Source organism: Melopsittacus undulatus, chromosome 3 (assembly GCF_012275295.1).
Source record: "Melopsittacus undulatus isolate bMelUnd1 chromosome 3, bMelUnd1.mat.Z, whole genome shotgun sequence".
In the NCBI taxonomy this organism is placed as follows: Eukaryota; Metazoa; Chordata; class Aves; order Psittaciformes; family Psittaculidae; genus Melopsittacus; species Melopsittacus undulatus.
This window is the reverse complement of record NC_047529.1, coordinates 28,286,593-28,302,788: the sequence shown is the minus strand read 5'-3', so window position 1 is coordinate 28,302,788 and position 16,196 is coordinate 28,286,593. Positions and strand designations below refer to the sequence as shown.

Here is a 16,196-nt window from a genome sequence, read left to right as displayed (position 1 = left end):
ACGCAGGCTGTGTGACTCCCACCAAGTACGAAGAGGAGGGGACTTCAGTGGGACAGCCCGTGCCAAGGTAAGCTGTGGGCTGTGGGAGGCTGTTCTGATCGACCCAGGAAGGCCCATCAGCCTGGAAAAATCTTTATCACCCGAGGTTGATATTTTAGAGCCTCTAAAGCCATGATGGATGTGTGCAGGAAGTTTTGCTCTTAATGTTGCTTTTCCAGCTCTGTGGAGGTTAACAAGACACTGGTGTGTCTGGTTTTTGCTTTGCTTTCAAGGTGGTTTTCCCCTTGTAATTATAGAGATGAGAATGTGTAATTATTTTTAAATTAATAAATGATCTGCCTAGGGGCACTAGTTTGTGATAAACTCAATTTAAATGCAGCTGCATTTATTATGTAGCGTAAAAGAGCCTCAATATGCAGAGAGGGTTGAGGTTATATGAGGCACCTTGTCTGTGCCATAACAGCATTTATCACTGTAATTTTGTTTTTGAATAAATTCAGGCTTCATTCAGTCCTTGGAAAGTGTTTGAACTCTTTTAACTACAATGTTATGTGCCTCCACCTGGTATCTTAGCTGGTACAAGTTCAGAATCTCCTTTGGTAAAAGGTAGTTAACACTATGTCCTGCATAGCTGCGCAGAAGATCTTATTTTAGCAGATACCTTTCTTACCATATCCTTCCTTATTCAGTCTATCCCTCCCAAATCGTTATTGTGTAACTTGAATGTAATGTTTAGTTTAAAGCATCCTGTGAAGCAGAGAAATGCAACAGAAAAGGATGCTAAAAAGGGAAAGAGAGAAACTTCCTGGATGATGAATGTGTAATGACATAATTTAGTTAATTGTACTGAAAAAAAGTTTAAAGGAGGAAATAGAGTAAATAAGTGGCACTGTTCTGTCCCCAGCGGCATATATCCTTTTTACCTGTCAGCTGACTGCTTGTGTACAAGTCAGACCAGGCAGTATGTGGCATTTGTAAATAGTGTTTTTGGAAGAAAACTTGACCAAAACAACCCTGCAATTCAATAATGGGAAAATATGTAGGTGAAAATAATTCATCTTGTTCTGACACCTGAAATTATGTTAGAAAATGTAATTCTTTTAGTCAGCAGAGTGAGTTTTCATACCTTCCCTTCTTTCATGCAACTTCTAGGGAAACTTAGTACAGTATGTGACCTTACTTTGGCAATCAGTTCTGTGTAACATCGACTTACCCAGCCTGGCTTCTAGTCTTAGCCCTAGTGCTGTCTTGAAAAAAAGCCTTTGCTTACCCTTGTATTTGTAAAGCTTCCTTACACTGTGGTGGTTTTCTTTTCATTGTTTCTGTGGAACCCAAGTTTGGGGTGTGTTTAATAAGCCAGAGAGCTTTGCTTGTGTAAAACGGTGCTAAGGACTTCAGATATTAACAACTCCTTCAATTGGGTGGAGGAGATGTTTAGACAGCTTCCTCATCCCTCTGAAGTGAGCACAATATGGGCATCCTCAGTGGCCAAAGGTTGTCAGCCAGCTTGTGAGAGGGTCTATTAGAAGGAGGGACTGGAGCCAAACCTAGGTGTAGTATAAAAATGCAGTCTTCAGCTTTGGGTTGAGCAAAACAACTCCAAAGCCAGGGGAATTGTATCTTCACTGAGATGAATCTGTGATGGTGTTGCCCATGGTATATTTCATGATATGCCTTGTTGGCATGCAGGTTTCTCCTTTGCATGGGCTTCTTTCAGTTTCGGTTAGTTTCCTGGTTGTTTCCCTGAATCTGGCAAGGATACTTGTTTGTGTTATGATAATACCAGCCAAAGATAAGATTCTTGTACCACATACTTCAGGCTGTTCTTCAGACAATGGCTTAATCACTACTTTGCAGCTGTGTCCAGTAAATAAACCTTCAGGGGTGCTCAGAGTGGGGTTTTTAGAGATGTGAAGCAACCACTAATTTACGTTCAAGCTTTTTGGATTGTACTCCAAGAGTGTCTGTGCTGAAAAGACAACTCCAGCACTGCAGACATGGAATGGAGATGTGCAGGGCAGAATGGTATGTTCCCTGAAATCCCACAGAATTTGAGGGATAGATGAAAGGGATTTGATTTAGATTGGATATTAGGATAAGTTCTTTACTGTGAGAGTGCTGAGGTGCTGGCACAGGGTGCCCAGAGAAGCTGTGGCTGCCCCATTCCTGTTAGTGTTCAAGGCCAGGTTGGATGGGGCTTTGAGCAACCTGCTCTAGTGGAAGGTGTGCCTGCCCATGGCAGGGGTTGGAACTGAATGAGCTTTAAGGTCTCTTCCAACCCAAACCATTCTAGGGTTTCTGTGACTTCTGTGAGCCCAACGTTGATGTCTCACAGCTAAGGTGTGTTGTTCCTGCTTGGGTGGGAGCCAAGTCACAGTCTTCCAAGGGCTCTTACTTAACTTGGAGAGTTGACATTTAAGCACACAGGCAAACATCTTGTCATGCTCTCAGGACAGTAGACCTACCTGATAGACTTGAGTGGCAAGGGAAACCAAAGAAAAACCTGCCAGGGCAGAGAGTACACCACCATCCTTGCAACACCCATCAGCCCCACTCTTCCCGGGTTTTCCTTTTTCTTTTTTTTTTTTTTATCCAGTGGTACAATATCCACCAATGTTCTTTCTGTCTTCCCTGCTGAGAGGTGGATCTGGCTTTGCATTTCAACCTCACTGGTAGAGGTTAAATTCATCAAGCAGTGTCAGGGTGGTTTTGTGAGCAGGGGTAGGTATCAGTGATGCTGCATCAGTTGTCCAGGTAGATTACAGAAGAAGAAAGTCTGAAGCCGGAGAGGTGGCAGGAGTTGGACACCTAAACATGAAGGCTGCTTTACAGCATGAGAAATCAAAGTAGCCTGGGAACCTGCCCAGTCTGTTCAGTCAATAGGTGCAGGAGGTGCTTCAAATGAGCAAACACAGCCTCCAAGGAATGTTTTGAACTCTTCCTGGATGCTATTTCCTGAAACTGTCATTGCTTGGTGTTTCCTTCATGCTCTGACAGCCACTTGGTTGCAGTCTTCCCCATGAGAAGCAGTGCTTCACTATGGTGACTGCCAGGAATCTTAAGAGTTTTTGGGCTGTGCAACTATCTCATTGCATATGTCCAGTTCGATGCATTCAGATGGAGATTGACTGTTGTTACTGTCATGGTGACAGCCGGAAGCAGGCATAGGATGTGCTTCTGTCACCAAAGATGTTGCATTTGTGGCTTGGCCGAAGGCCTGGGGCTCAAGGGAGTGACATTCTGTCTATGACTTAACCCTGTGCCTCCTGAGATGTTGCTGAGACATCAGATTCACATTGCAGTGGTTGGATTGTGATACATTTCTGGGGGTGTTGCAAGCATGTGTCTTGCAGCACCCCCAGCACGAGTGCTGGCACAGCTACATGTGCAGTCTGGATGCATCCATAAACATGGCTGGCTCAGGGAGCTGGAGCAAAATTAAAACACATTAGTTCACCTGGAAGGGACCTACAGTGATCACGTAGCCCAACTGCATAACAAGTGACAGAACAATTAATTTCTTGTCTGTCAATGCACTACTGTAAAGGGGACTGCAAAATTCTGTCTCACAAGCCCTCACCAGTTTGCATTTGCAAGATAAAAAAAGAAAACCAAATGTATTTTTATAAAATAGCTGAGTCTAGTTGAAAAAGAAATTGCAAAAGGGAGAGCAAAGGCTTCATGCAGTGCTGGGGGTTACCTTCTATGCTGCATGCCTGGTTTGCAGGCAGATCACACCATCCCCAAATGTATCAGTGTTAATAGCAGTATTGATTTGTTTTAATGCAGTTATGAAAGCTGAACCTTGGAGGTGTGGGAGGGACTTATTGGGAATCAGCATCAAGACTGATGAAGGACAGAACAAATGGAGGCTAGAGCAGGGCAGGGTAAAGTAGTGGTCATTAAGGGGAGAAAAGTGTCCACAACACTTGAGGCTTCTCTGTTGTGTAGAAAAGAATCTCCTTAATATATAATCTCTATGACTTGAAGCAAAGGAATAGGGTTAAAATCACTTTAAAAAAGACAAAGAAAGAAAAATAAAGGTGTCTGCAACAGTTTTGGTGCAAGCTAAGGCAGGTTCGAGGATGCTGCAGGATGTGGCAGAGCTGCAGGGCCTGCAGGGGAGGCAGGGTTAGTGATGTGTGCCCACTGGAGGAGAGTTTTATCCCTGCCAGATGGGTCAGAGCGTGGTCTGGAAAAAACTGTTTGTCACCTTGGTTTCTCCAGGCCATCAATGAAGCACTTTTTGTAAGGAGGATCTTTGGAAATGATTCCTTGGAGCAGTCTCCTCTTCAAAGTGTTTTGCTAGCAGCTCTGAAAATATAGACAGATGCACTCGCCTCTTCCTGCCCAGTCTCCAAAGTTACTGACATCTCTTCCTTTAATTCTGCTTTGTAATTGAATTTCTGCCATAAGTTGCTTCTTCTAATTCAATTATGCCTTACTTTTAATTGGCAGTGGATTTAAATACTTCATGTGCTGTTCACATAGACATTAATGTGTGATGTCCGGTTACCCTCTGCTCCATTGGGTTAGAGCAAAGGTTTTGTATGATTATAAGAATTTAGATAGCCATTATTTTTTTTTCTGAAAGTCTCCTGGGATGCCAGAATCCAGCTGAGTACTGGGAAATGCCATCTATTTTGAACATATACATATGGCCAAATAATCTTGCACTATTCAGTAAGGTTTGTTGAATGGGTAAGGCGTGACAATTTTGTATGAGAACACAGAAGAGAAATCAGAAGAGCTTCTGGGTTGTGTTTCCTATTTTTTTAGTGACTGGCTTCAATCCTTCCTTTGACTTTCCATTGGGTTTCCATTGGCAACTTGGAGAGATAACATCCGTCCCTGCATAAAATGGACATACTAGGCTTTCTTCCTGAGAAGATGTTGAAGCTGAAGTTACTTGTTTAAATGCTTGTATTGCTGTCAGGTTGCAACATTAGTGAGTGCCTGGCCAGAAATCTCAAGTGTAATAGAAGATTTCATGGTGTCTTGGATTTTCCTTCCTGTGAGCAGAAGATAAATGTAGTTAAAATCTGCACTGACAAGAGAGGATACCAGGATAAAATAGAGACTCACAAAATGATTTAAGGAGCAGTCTTAAGAGTTTTTGTCTTTTTGTTTATTTTTAGTTACAGATTCTCTGGGCCTTAGGGAAGGGTTTGTTTAAAACAACCCCCCAGATGCTGGGAGGACACATGTGGAAAGGTTGGCCTTCAGTAAAAGCTGGTCAACCAGCACCAGCAGTGATTAGGGAAGAGTGCACCTGCAAGGGGGTGTCTGGTGACCCTGGAGCAGGGTGGGATGCCCTGAGCTCACCTTCATGACACTTGTCTCGTTCTCATGATTTGTAGAAGGAGCTGGATTTCAGCTTCAGTCTGGTTCACTCTTGTTCTTTTCAGTTTCTTCTGGGTGATTATTTGTGAAAACCAGTGGAGTATTTGTGAAGTTTCCGTTACAATGAAAAAGCAAAAAATATCATGCTAAATTTTTAATAAGGAGGAGATAGAATTGTGGTACAGTCACTCTGACCTTATTATGGTATTTTCCTGGAACTTAATACATTATTTCCCACGTAGGCATCTTCTGGGTGCTTGTGAGTAACAGCGTGGATTAGTCTGAAATGAATCATGTCAGACATCTTTATTTCCTTCCACAGCAGGGCACTGGGTCTTGTGGATAGAAGAAGAGCAGATGATAGGATGTACTTTAATCCTAGCTAGGTTTTTGGCACTGTTTTGATATTCTTGGAAGCTAGGGAAAAGAAATTTTGGTGAAATGTTTTCCTTATGGATGGTACAGTGCAGGTGTGCTAACCATGCTCCAGGTTTAGCTCCAGTATGTCACCAACTCAGAGGAAGTATTGTGTGGGGATTTCTAGAGGTGGACCCTGTCTCCTGGATTGTTTTAATTGATTCATTTGATAAAATACTGGTTCAGATTCAACAGGTAGCACCAAACTCTATGAGAGGTTACAAGCACTTCGAGGAGGGATTAGATTTTCAAATGCCTGTAGACAAAACCAAAAAATTAACTTGGAGGGTCCATCATTCACATCAAAGACAATATGTGGGCTTGCAGTTACCCTGGTAAATGAGTTGGCTGTACAGACTAATCAGGGGTGGTTGGAGGGGCTTTGCTGAAAAATGTCTTTGGATGATGGTCACAAATGACTTAGCCAACATCATCCTGCCCCAACAGCAGCAGACACAGTCTTCCATAAACAGAAGGGTGGGCTTACTGTGTCCTGTGTTTCATCTCCTTTGGTATCACTGGAGCACTGGAACCAGTGTGGGGGACTGCATCTGAGGGGAAGACATGGAGAAAATGAGAAAGGCTGGTGGGGATCTGAAGAACAGGACCCAAGAGGAAAGATGAGAAGGAGTAGGATGTTGGGTCTAGAGAGAAGGCAAAGGATTGGCACAGTGGGTTTGCGGCGTCTGGAAGACTGCTGTGAGGAGAGAAATAGGAAACCTCTGCTTCATGTCTGTGGGGATTAGGACAAGTGGTAATGAGTCTGAATGGTGCCATGAAAGGAAGAAACTCTAGGGATGGTGTTGTAGAAGATTGTTAGGAGGCTATGGTAATGCCTGGGATCTCTGTGGCTGGGGTTTTGTGTCAGGCAGATCAAATGTATGTGTTAGGGGTGGGGTGGAGGCACCTGGGAGTAGGGTCCCAAACCTGGTGGGATTTTGTTTACAGAAGATATAGGGTTGCTGGGTTAGACAAGATCTGTCAGGAAAGTTGGTGTGGTGGGACTGGAGATGTTGGACTGAACGAGATGAATGCTTCCCAGCTGTGCATGACCTCAACGGTGGGTGAAATTATGGTCAGTGCTGTGGGAGGCTGGGAATCACAGTGAGTCACTTGTTTTCAATGCACGGACTTTGAGAGATTAGGAATCACAGGAGCAGGTGAGCTTGCTCCTAGTAGTCTCATCTCTGAGTCCTTAAGTGCTGATGACCCCTCAGGATTCACAACTGGTAGATGCTGAAGGGATGCTGATTATTATACTCTGCTTCCTCAAGAAGCATGCTCAATGGGAAAAGAAGTGATTTTCAGCCTTTCAGAGAGATGCTTAATGCCTCCAGAAAACTTCAAAACTGGCACTCATATTTTGTTTCTTCTTCTCCTGGTTTAGAACTTGGCATAGTAATATTTTGAGGCACATGCCAAATAAACCTTCTGGTTCTGAACTCCATACTTGCTTATTTTGAAAGATTAGTTTTTCAAAAGGATTTAGTAGGAAGGGTGCTTTTGACAGATTTTTGATTTCCAGAAGAATTTGCCTTCTGAATTCAAGACAAATTTATGTATTTTTTAACATGGGAGCTGTTTGCTGTTTCAGGATAAATTGTAAAACGTACATGCAGGGAACTAAGTTGTTTCTTAGTGTAGGGTAAGAACTGGAGGGGGGGGGTTTGCATGTTTAGACTAATTCTGATTTCTTTTTCAGCTAGGAAAATTGATTTTTACAGGGGAGGCCAAAAAGTGGGAAGGTTGTCACTTAAAGAAGTCTGTAATATAAAGCATGTTTGGTTTATGTCTTCTCCTTCAGGCAACCAAGCCCCGTGGACTTTCTCTGAGGACGTTCCAAGATAGGTGGTGAGTACTTTCCAGAGCCTGCTCCTTTCAAAGCACTCCTTAAATTAATAATAGAGAAATTAAATTAGTAATAGAAAATACAAATGTTGGCTTTTGTTCTGCATTGGGTGCAGAAGTTTGCGTTTGCTGAGCTTGTGGCATGCTTTAATTTTAAAGCTGGCAGGACTAATCTTCAAGTAGGGGTTTGGCATCAAGCTGCTAATCTTTACCTTTGCACCAAAATGAATTTCATGGGACTTGATTAGTGAAATAAATGGGATATTTTAAAAAACATTTCAATTCAAGGAAAATCTGTACAAATTATGCTGTACAGATAAAAAGAGCCTGCACTTTCTAGTGGGGCAAAGTGTTTTCTGTGTCAGAGAGCAACCTTAGTTTTTTTTCCTGTCTGTTCTGTCCAACTGTGTTGATCTAAAGGATTGTAACTTCCAGAGGGTTAAATGAGCTGCATAACTCACACTAATCTTTGAGGTGTGTGATTGATTTTTCCCTGCCTGCACCCAAGACTTCCATGTCTTTCATTAGATCCTTAGTTGTAAGCAAGCAAAAACCCTGACTCTGTAAAGAGCTGCAGGAGAATGCGATTGCTAAGAAATGCTGATACTGTGGCATTGCAGCCAGGGAGACACCTTTTATGCTGATGTAATTCAGTGTGATTTCTTTTCCTCTGGTGGAGCTGATCTCTTCCGGCGAGTGCCGGCCAGGCCTCTGCTCTGTATCACCCTTTGCTGTTTGTTTTCATTGTTTCTAGAGAAATACATTCTCTGTTTCCCCTTTCAGTTCTAGATTTCTTCCCAATGAGATTAACCAAATTATATCATTACCCATTAATTGCTCAGGAAGTTCATTCTTTAGTTGCATTTCTTTAGTGCACAGGATACAAGCTATTAGAGCTCCCGTGTGTTCAGACTGATTAATGAACTACAGCTGAATGTCCCAAACATCTAACAGATTTCTCCATTTTCGAAATCAATGTATTTTACATGGATAAGGGGCCTTTTGGTGCAAATGGTCCCAGGTTGATTTGAAGTGTCTATACAGCTGAAATGTAGCCATCTGCACTTGTATTTTGTTGGGGCCAGGGAGGTTGTTGGGGTTTGGTGTGCTGTACTGTGCTTGTGTCCACCTTAAATATGTGTTTGTTCTTGCCAGAAAATGCTTATTTAGCATTTTTAAAGGGCTTCTTTAATGCCCCTTAAGTATATTTGCTATGAATTGCATCTTTCATCAATGAAAACATCCCCTACTTACTAAAATGTTATCCATATTTTCTGGGAGGAGCTAATTTAACTCCAGACAGTTCTTCTGACTAAGGCTTATGGCCATAAAACATGAGCCATACAAGGCCAAATCGTGAATCCCGTGTACCTTTTGCCAAAATGTTCTTCTGAGTAATAGCTTATGAACTCTTCCTCACCTCCAGCCTTGCAGCTACTGTTGGATCTGCATTATAACCCTGCATGCTGGTTGTACTGGTAATCCCTGTACTGGGCCCTGAATCATCAGTTGATCTTTCTGAGATGTTGAAAGATGAATCAAGCTATCATTTCCTGAGGGCAGAGGGGCATATGGGGTTGGTGACTGAAATGCCACATGTGCAAAGGCCAGGTAATTTTAAACTGTCAGTTTAAATTGTACTTAGAATTGGAGGTTTTGGTTGTTGTTATTTCAGGTAACACCTGAATAGGTTGAAGTAAAAAAAAAAAAAAAAGTCTTGTTAATACCCCAGACTGTGCTTGCCGTAGTTAATGTTTCTTTTGCCTGTGTATTCCATTTGGGCAGTGCTTTCAAAAGCATGAAGGTCCTGTGTTATCTTTTGGGGAAACCTGGGCTCCAGGTGCACTTTTGCAAAGAGAATTTAGAGGTGCCTTGTGTTCATACATCGCAGTTTTGCTGCTGTAACAAGTATAAATTCAGGTATGTCATTTATTCCAATTTGGGAATTGAGATGGTCCATACCAGTATGAAGGTCCATCTCCAGAGTGTAGCAGTTTCTGTATGGAGCCTTATGGTGATCTGGCTATGTCAGTTCATGTTTAACATGCATTGATGATAACTCTCTGACATAGACAGTGGAGGAGCCAATAAGGAGAAGTGGTCTCCTGAACCCTGTACTAACAAAGGACTGATTGGTTGGGGGTGTGAAGGTTGGGGCAGCCTTGGTTGCAGTGGTCATGAGATGGTGGACTTCAGGATCCCTTGTGGAAGAAGCAGGTCAATAAATAGGATTACAGTTCTGGACTTCAGGAGAGCAAAGTTTGGCCTCTTCAAAGACCTACATGGAAGAATCCCATGGGTTTGGGCTCTAGAAGGTAGGGGGTTCCAAGAGAGCTGGTTAATATTCAAGCATCACTTCCTCCAAGCTCAAGATCAATGCATTCCTATGAGTAAGAAATCAAGCAAAGGGAACAGGATACCTGCATAGATGATCAAGGAGGTTCTGGCAAAGCTCAAACAGAAGAAGGAATTCTGTGGCATGGGGAAAAAGGGACAGGCCGCTTGGGAGGAATATAGGAACGTCAGAGTATGCGTGGATGGCATGGGGAAGGCTAAGGTCCATTTAGAATTAAGTCTGGCAAAGGATGTCAAGGACAAGAAGAAGGGCTTCTTCAAGTACATCCGGTAGGAAAAGGGAAAATGTGGGCCTGCTGTGAATGAGGTGGGTGCCCTGGTGAAAAATGATACAAAGAAGGTGAAGTAACTGAGTACCTTCTTTGCTTCAGTCTTTACTGCTAAGGCCAGCCCTTGGGAATCCCAGATGCTGGAGGCAAGAAAGAAGGTCCTGAGAAAGGAAAACTTCCGCTTCGTCAGGAATCAGATCAGAGATCATGCAGGCAAACTTGACACCCATGGGCTCCAATGGGGTGCACTCACAAGTGCTGAGGGGCCTGGCAGATGCTGTTGCTGAACCACTGTCCATTGTCTTTGAAACATTATGGAGAACAGAAGAGGTGCCTGAGGACTGGAGGAAAACCAGTGTCACTTCAGTTTTCAGGAAAACCTTCTAAAATTCAAACTTTTTTTATTCTTCACTGTAATGGGCAAAATTTAAAAGCAGGCTTTCTTTTAAAAATGGAAGTTACTAGCCAGGATTTCCAAGATAGAAGATAGTGGGGTACCAGGTCTGAATTATTCTGTAACAGCGCTATTTTCCCGTCATGTACTGTGCCTCCTACAAACACCACCTGCCTTCCACATTTTGTATAGATGTTGCTATATAGCATGCAAAAGGAGTGTCTCCTGTTGCAAGTATGTCGTGTTGATTCACTCCTATACAACTGTTTGTTCCCTAGCAGTGTGGGATTACAAAGCATTATCATGCTCAGATTGACTCAGGTGGTGCTATTTTTATTTAAGCTGTATTAAGGTATCATTGTGAATCTTTGGTCTTGCAGCAGGGGGGTAATACGATTTACTATTTTTATAAAAAATCAAGATGGCTGTACAAATCCTGTTCATAGCAAGAGCTGCAAAGATTAGTCATGAGCTCAACACTTTCTTTTTCCCCCCTTTCCTCTATAGTGAATCGTTATATTTCTAATTTTCATGTGACCTCCATCATACTGGCCAGGCTTGGAATAAAATGAAAGGGTGCTTTGGCTTGTGATCAGGGACTTGATATTTGTTGGGAGAAGCTTTGGTGTAGGAGGGTAGCACGTTTGGGGATGCTTGGTGGAGTTACCAGGGCAGCCACCCAGGGAGTGCCGTGGGTTTTATAAATCTGAGCACTTGCAGGGTCATCTCGTTCAAGCAAATGAGACCTCCTGTGGGCATCATACCAGTACTCATGTCCATCCACCTTGCTGGCTTTTGTTTCAGGCCCCCTTAATTAAAATAAATGTGGTAATTTAATGTGATTTCTTTTCACACTCCTCTCCTCATCACCTTGTAGTAGTTTGGTGCCCTGATAAAGCAAAGATAAATGAACGCCCTAGGGTTGAGGTTGGCTGAGTAGTGCTGTCAGAGGTTTGAGCATTTTGCTGCATTCCTGCTGCAGCCCATGGCTTGGGTCTCATTGCTTTGTTAACAGTTTTGTTTTGGAGGCTTGATTTGGGGCTTTGTGTTTTTTTTGGGAGGAAGGCATTGGTTTTTTTTTCCCCCTGGACACCACCAGGTGTTGCATCTGCATCTGCTGTCATGTCCAGGTGTTTCCCTCCTCCTGCACAGTGTTCTGGTGAAGTTCCAGCAGAGCATCAATGGGGTTGGTGGGGTGCAAATTGTTTTTTGTCTAGGCAAAGAGCAAAAAGCCAGACAGTTTTGTTTCCTTCTCCCCAAGCATTTCATACTTATGAGTACTGCCCTTGGATTACTAGAAAATCTTGTATCTTAGCAGTCAAAATCCCAGTTGCTCCCTTCCAGAGAGCTGCCCTGCGTTGCCTGGGAAGCAGATGTGACCATCAGATTTTGTTGTTGTTGTCTGGGATGAAGCTTCAGTCCAACAGAAGTATGTCATTGGACTAAATGTTCATAATAGGTCACTTCTAACTGCACTATTCTGTTCTCTTCAAGTGCAGACTGGGTTGGAGAGCTGGAAGAAGACTGGGCTGTAGATCCCAGCTGGTATCTCTGTTCCTACTTTGGTGCAGGCACTGTGGGAGGGATTTTAGTTGCTAGGTGCTTGTTGTCTGTCTGTTTTACACTCTGGTGCCTGAGAATTAATTGTCTCAATTTTGATTTCATCAGCAAATGGAATGTAGTCACAAATATAATGAATCTCCTGCAGTAAAAATGGAATGGATTCAACTACTGAATTCAAGGAATTTTTAATTCCACAAAAAAAATGGAAATGTGGTCTTCATTGAGTTCCAAGGGGAATATAATTTGACATTTTCTTCAGTGAAATGCGAGGAAAAAGTAATTAAGAAAAATGTTATTTTTTTGTAATTTAAGGAGGAAATTTCATTTCAGGGATTTACCATCAAAAACTTCTTTCATGGCATGTCAATATTAAAGCATGTATCCTTCAGGGTGTATATCATGTGTCCTTGTTTGTGAAGTACCCTTGCTACCTATCTGTCAGAATAGTTACTTAGCTAGTTCTGATCATTTATATTGGAATCATGAAGGCACTTTGCTTTTCATGTCTTTTTTTCTAGGTTAAAATATCTTCTTTCTGAATTATGATGAAATATTTTAATGCTGTAACAAGGAGCACAATAGATATGTTAATGTAAGAGTATGAAAATAGAAACTTCAGTATTCAAAACCTTGAGCAGATTGGGTTTAGAATATCCTAGGAGCACCTTCCCTGAGTTTGCAAATGCTTTTCTAAGTGTTCTGAATCTGAGGAAAAAAGCTTTTTCCTTTTGTTTTGCTTGAGTTTGCTCTGGGGTTTTTGTTTTAAGTTTGACCAAATAAATTTGACAGACTCTGCTTCTTGTGTAGTCAGGTAAGAGGATTCAATGGTCCCTGTACACCACTGTAAAGATAGCAGGAGATGAATTTACCTGCAAAATGGCAACTGAATGGAGGACTGATGAAAGATAGCAGCTGCAAAAGACATTTCAAAGCGGGAAGGTACTAAATGTGAACTTTTGTAGAGTACCTGGGAAATTACTTCAGGTTGTCTTTTTGAATCAGTGTGCTTTCAAATGTAGTGGTCTTGGTCTCTAGGGAAAGAGCTTGGTTTTGCAGGCTGTGTTTTTTCTTGTTTCAGACTACCAGCTCTGTGGTTGAGCTCCCCTCTAGCATATTTTCTCTCCACTCAGGATAAAGTGTGACTTAGTTGGAGAGTGAGCCTTACCATGCCCTCCATCCCTCCCAAAACCTTTGCATGATGGCAAGGGGGCTGTTCTATTGTTATTTAAACAGATGTAAAGGTTTTTATACCCCACTGCATCTCAAGAATCCTTCTTGCTTCAGCCTCCTGTACTCTGCAAGATGCCCAGCCAAAGGTGACGATGGGTCTGCCTGGTATCCCAGGTATCCCGTGGGAATGGAGCAACATCCTGCCTGAGAGCACCCAGGCAGAACACAGAGGATTTTATGCAAGTCGAAACTTGTAGGAAGCAGTTTAATAATGGGGATATCAGCAGACCCCTGAGTACAATGATGCTGCTGGATGCTTTCATAAATCTAAGGTTTAGGGATGACAGTTATGATGCATGGCATTGGGAGAATGTGAAACTGCAGTCATTAAACAAAAGTGGGCTTTTAAACTAATGACAGCTGCCTAAACAGTTTTGCAGTGAAACAGATTCCCTGAGGCTGCCATTCTCCAAGTAATACTGGTCTTATTGACTTTAAAAAAAACCCAGGAAAATATTTTGTTTTGGTGTTGTAGCACTGCTTTTACATTCATCCCAAAGGTCAGGCTGCTAAGCGTTTACTAGGTTTTATGCTGGAGGTGTTAGAAAATAATGAGTGGCGATGTTTCCAGGTAATTCATTCAGTTATTCCCCTGAATTAAGCCACCTGCAATACCAAGAATTCACACCTGTTCCCAGATTGGTTTCCAAGCAAATATGGGGGCACTTCTCTCCATCTGAACTTGGCTGTGTTTAACCCAGTGGGTAGTTCACCACAGCGTCTCAGTTGTGCAGCATTTTATCCAAATACCTCCATCGAAACCTGTTCCAACTCCAGCTGGTTCAAAGTGTTACACAATAAAGTAGCGTGTTGCCTTATCTCCTTTGAAGCCGTCATTCCTAGCCTAAAGCTAGAAGTGTAAAGATCTATGTATTGCCTTTTCCTTCATGCCAGAGGGGTCCTAATGGACAGGGCTACTTGGGGTCTGAAGTGAGCAGTTTCCTTTAAGAGGCATTTCAGGGGGGCTTGGTGGTTTCAGAAGACCTACTGATTCTTAGCCACTCACTTTCACATCTTTTTAACTTTTAATTTCCCCCTGCCCAGGCTTGGTTTTTTCCTGCAAATAGCTTAATTTTGCTCTGTCTCCCATTCCCCCTAATTCCTCATCTTGATCAGAACTCATGATCTTCTTTCTTTCCTTTTCCCTCCCCTCTTTTTATTACAAGGAACAGAAAACAGAATAACCCAGACTGTGAAAGAATGCTGAACTGCAGAATTTGGTTGTTTTGTGTCATCTCTCTTCATACCATACACAGCTCAGAGCCCACTTCTCTCCCTATAAGCTCAGTTTCAGCCTGGGCTGGCCTTGCTTGCTGAGTAATTCCAGACTGATTTTTAATCTTTTTTTTCAAAGTTATTATTTTTTTTAGAGCTAGTTTCATTAGAAACATATATGAAATCCATTGAGAGCAGTCATACTTCACTTTGAAGCCCTCCATATCATGAGATGAGGTTGGAAAAGGTGGGCTGGAGGTCTTGTGCTGTGTCAGGGGCATTGAGCACAGCTTTCAAAATTATGAGTTCTCCTCTGAATACCACCTGCAGTCCTGGCTTTCTGCAGATTTTAGCTGTCCTGTGAGACCTAGATAACATCCTGCTTCTTATCACCACTTTTCTCCTTTGCTTCTATAGTCTGTCCTAACCATAAACATGTTTTCTGTGGGCAGTTCTTCGTGGAAGAAGATTGCTGTCTAACTGCAATGACTTTAGCCGTGTTTTCTTCTTCCTGCGGAGCTTGAGTTAGGAGAGGAGAGTGGAAGAAGAAAGGTTAAATTAGCTATAACATGAACATTTGAACAGATGGCCAACCTTTGTAACACCAAAAGCCATTTAATTTTAGAAATTTGCAGTCTGTTTTAAGCTTATCATGGTCTTTACAGCCATCTGAGCCATAGATACACAATTCATTAGCTTCGTTGCTTAATTTCCCTTCTGTTTGAAACACTGAACTTTAGATGGAATGAGCAGGATCCTGGAGCACCTACGGGATCAGCTCCTTTTGTTCCAACTTTCTTTAAACCCCTGGAAGCTTAAGGAGGAGGGGTGCTCCTGGTCATGCTAGCAGCTCAGCTCCTCTGATTCACTAGCTTTCCCTGCAGTGCTCAGCCGTAGGAAGACAAGGGCCATGGAACAGTTAATTGTGGGCAGGGAGCAGACAGATGATCATCCTGCCTCAAATCACTTAACCGTCTTAAGGGTCTACCCTTGCCTGCCTGAATGAGCCAACTAATCCTTCAGTGAGCCGTACAAGTGAGTGTTGAGCTATATATGTGCACTGTAGGCCTCCTTAATGGTGGAAGAACATCACGATTCAGCACAAGTTGTTTCAGGCTCTAGTGGGTTTCTCCATCCTCTGGAGGCTTTTAGGTCAGAGTTGCGTATCATCTGAAAACAGATGGTGTAGGCCAAATGGGTGGTGGCTGGATGGAGAAATTCTTTAAATCAAGAGGTACCAGGCTGTGTAAGTGGTTCTCAATACATTTTGTAAGATGACAGTGAATTCCCAGGGGCTGTGCTTCAGACACACGTGGTGATTTGGAAGAGCATTATTTGCACGTAAAGTGTCCTTGGTGCTGCCCTTGAGGCCTGCTGGGATGAATGATGCCAAGGGTCCCATTTGGGATTCAGTGAGTCAAGGGTGAAGCAGCAACTGTCAAGCACTTGGAAATTTTCTCTATAAGGAGCATACCATGTTAGTCTACCAGAAAGTGAAAGGAAAAAGAAATCTGTATCAGTGCAGCATGTATTTCTTTTACAAAGGTCTGGCTCATCACCAC

The 16,196-nt window shown here is 42.6% G+C and overlaps 1 protein-coding gene across 3 annotated transcripts in view; it reads left to right on the top strand.

Annotated features, from left to right (window-relative positions):
- Nucleotides 1-16,196, top strand: part of HPCAL1 (hippocalcin like 1) — a 77,734-nt gene that overhangs the window by 23,969 nt on the left and 37,569 nt on the right. For all 3 annotated transcript variants that reach the window (XM_031052777.2, XM_031052776.2, XM_034061204.1), the window contains exon 2: nt 7,565-7,611. The gene's annotated coding sequence lies outside the window, so the exon portion shown is untranslated. The remainder of the gene's footprint in view (nt 1-7,564; nt 7,612-16,196) is intronic.